This window comes from Triticum aestivum, chromosome 5A (genome assembly GCF_018294505.1).
Source record: "Triticum aestivum cultivar Chinese Spring chromosome 5A, IWGSC CS RefSeq v2.1, whole genome shotgun sequence".
NCBI lineage: Eukaryota > Viridiplantae > Streptophyta > Magnoliopsida > Poales > Poaceae > Triticum > Triticum aestivum.
Window position 1 is genome coordinate 423,533,685 of NC_057806.1, and position 3,440 is coordinate 423,537,124.

Genomic DNA, 3,440 nt, shown 5'->3' on the forward strand with positions numbered 1-3,440 from the left:
ACGATGTTTTACCCAAGTTCGGGCCCTCTTGATGGAGGTAAAACCCTACGTCCTGCTTGATTGATATTGATGATATGGGTAGTACAAGAGTAGATCTACCACGAGATCGGAGAGGCTAAACCCTAGAAGCTAGCCTATGGTATGATTGTATGTTATGGTTGTTATCCTACGGACTAAAACCCTTCGGTTTATATAGACACCAGAGAGGGTTAGGGTTACACAAGGTCGGTTACAAAGGAGGAGATATCCATATCCGTATTGCCTAGCTTGCCTTCCACGCCAAGTAGAGTCCCATCCGGACACGAGACGAAGTCTTCAATCTTGTATCTTCATAGTCTAACAGTCCGGCCAATGGAGATAGTCCGGCTGTCCGGAGACCCCCTAATCCAGGACTCCCTTAGTAGCCCCTGAACCAGGTTTCAATGACGATGAGTCCGGCGCACAGTATTGTCTTCGACATTGCAAGGCGGGTTCCTTCTCCGAATACATCACAGAAGAATTTGAATACGAGGATAGTGTCCGACCCTGCAAAATAAGTTCCACATTCCACCATAGAGAGAATAATATTTTCGCAAATCTAATTTGCTGGCTTGTTTTGGCAACGTGACGTTACGTCACGGCCCGGTGATTATTCGAACCATTTCTTTTAACCAGCCCCGCACATAACGCGAGGCAGTTTTTCGACACACGTCTTGTCAAAGCAGAGATCGTGTCCCCTTATTATGGGATTCTCATCAATACGGGCGTGGGTAACCCAACCGCGCCATCAATTGCGGCGCTTGGGGGATAAGCGAGTTTTACCAGGCAAGTGGGGACGCTTAGCTTTGTCCGCCCATATAAAGGGATAAGGATTCACCTTTCTATCCACGCCTTCTTCCTCCTTTGCTCATCCGTTTTCGCACACTCAAGCTCCAGCGCCCAAGTCTGCTATTCCCACCTCAACCTTCTCCAACCATGTCCGGAGCGGGAGGCAGGTGGATGGTCTCCTCCGTCACGGAGGGGGACATCAAGAAACTGAGGAGAGCCGGATACCTGCCCGACGACATCGCGCACCAGCTCCCAGATGAGGGGCAGCTCATCCCCACCCCCAGGCCCCATGAGAGGGTAGTATTCCTCACCCATTTCCTCCGCGGACTGGGATTTCCTCTCCATCCCTTCATCCGGGGGCTCATGTTTTATTATGGCCTGGATTTCCACGATCTGGCCCCGAACTTCATCCTCAATATCACAGCGTTTATCATCGTGTGCGAGGCCTTCCTCCGCATCAAGCCCCACTTCGGCTTATGGCTGAAGACCTTCAATGTCAAGCCGAAGGTGGTGGGCGGCCGCCAGGAGGAGTGCGGAGGCGCCATGGTGGGCAAGATGCCCAACGTAACATGGCTCGAGGGCTCCTTTGTGGAAACCATAAAGGGGTGGCAACCGGGGTGGTTCTATATCACCAAGCCGCGCGACCCTGCATGGGCAACGGCCCCCGAGTTCCGATCTAGCATCCCCACGCGGCTCACCTCCTGGAAAGAGAAGGGCCTGTCCTAGGGTAGTTCGAAAGAGCTGACCAGATTCCAAACATGTATTCAAAACATGGTGGACAAGAAGCTCAAGCTTGTCAACATAGTCCAAGTTATGCTCATCCGCCGGATACTCCCGTGCCAACAACGGGAGTTCAACTTGTGGGAGTTCAATCCAGCGCAGCACCGAACTCTGAACAGGCTCTTCGACATGACTCATGAAGATGCCTGGAGGGTGCTGTTCAAAAGTGCCGAGGTCCCCCCCTATTACTGAGGATCGCGGATTCAGTGTGAAGCGCCAAGCCAGTGCGGTAAGCTGCTTTACCTTTCACAGGATACTTATTTTTTATATAGGTTGACTCTATGCGGGATCTAAACTCCCTTACCTTTGACAGGACTGGCAGAAGATGGTCAGACAGATCGACTGTCCGGCTCCTTTGCCCGAAGGCCCCGCAGACGCTCTTTTGGCGAAGATGTTGACTCCGGCCCCTTATACGGTGACGGAGAAGACCAAGAAGGCCAAGGGAACCCGAAAGAGTTCCCGACACCAGGCGTCGTTGGACTCACTGTCCGATGACTCTGCGGTGCATTCTTCCCCCGAAGACGAGGAAGAAGAAGAAGAAGATGCTCCCCACCGACTGGGGGAGACAAGAAAAGGAAGGCCGCCCCAACCGGGGAGGCCGGAGGGTCCAAGAAGGGAAGGACTCTCCTTCCGGACGGTTCCACCGCCGCCGACGAAGGCGAAGACAAGTGGTTGCCCAGGGTCAAGCCCCCGGGGAGATCGTAAGTATTCGGATACCAGAGTAACTCATAGAATTCTTTTGTCGCACTGCTTTCCCTAACGCCAAACATGATTATGCAGGCCGCCGCGAACTAGCATCGATGTATCATCAGACGGCTCCCTGGGCTCGTCGGACATGGATAGCGATCCAGTCCCGACCGCCACCTCCCCTTATCCTGCTGACGACACTGAGGTGCTGTCTCAAGAGGCACCGGATCGAGGGGAGACAGTCCTAGAGGCACCTCAAGGCGACCTTCCGGACTCCGGGAGCCGCGGGGACGGAGCCCCCGAGAGCTCCGAGTTCGGCCCTCATCCGAACACCGCGCCGGACCCTCCAGTGGTTCCGGGCTTGGGCAGGCGGCCTCCTTCTAAGAGGGGCAAGACGCCTGTGCTGGTGACCTCTGTCCATCCAGAGGCACCGGACAATCTGCTGGAAGCGCTTCGCAACACTTCCATCGACGAGGAGCACCACACTATGATGAGTGCGGTGATCCAGAAGGTTCAGTCCGCCAAGAGCGGATTGACTGAAGCCTGTGCCAGCCTTCTAACAGGCTTCGAGGTAAGTGTTTTAAAATGTAGTAGAAATATTACCGCATAGACAGTAGCCCCTGATGCTTTGTTCAGTGTTCACAAAGAAAAGCCGAACAGAGGATCAAATAATATCGCAGGAGTCTAATATAAGTATGTCAATATGCATATGCAGGCTTCGCTGCTGGCGTCTGCCGCACTGACTGCGGAGGTCGCCGTACTGAAGCAGGACCTCAGGGGTCCAGGAAAGAGCTTGTCCTTGCCAAGAGGCAGCTCGAGGAGAACAAGGGTAAGTAATACCCTGTCTTATATATATATATAAAAGAGGACGCGATTTCAAAATGTCAGGATCATCGTATGTTTGCCAGGGGCCACGACCGAGGTGGCGACCCTGAAGCAAGCGCTAACCAAGGCTGAAGATACAGTGGCTAAGGAGCACACCGAGCGAGAGAAGCACGAGGCTCGGGTGGGCGAGGTGCAGCAAGATCTCCAGGCTCTTGTGGCAAAGCACGAGGCGTTGGAGCTTGACTCCAAGACGCGGGAGTCTGAGCTTGCCGCGGCCTCGAGAGTGTAAAAAGTGCCAAGGCCGAAGCCCAAAAGGCCCTCCAAGAGATCGACGCGATGAA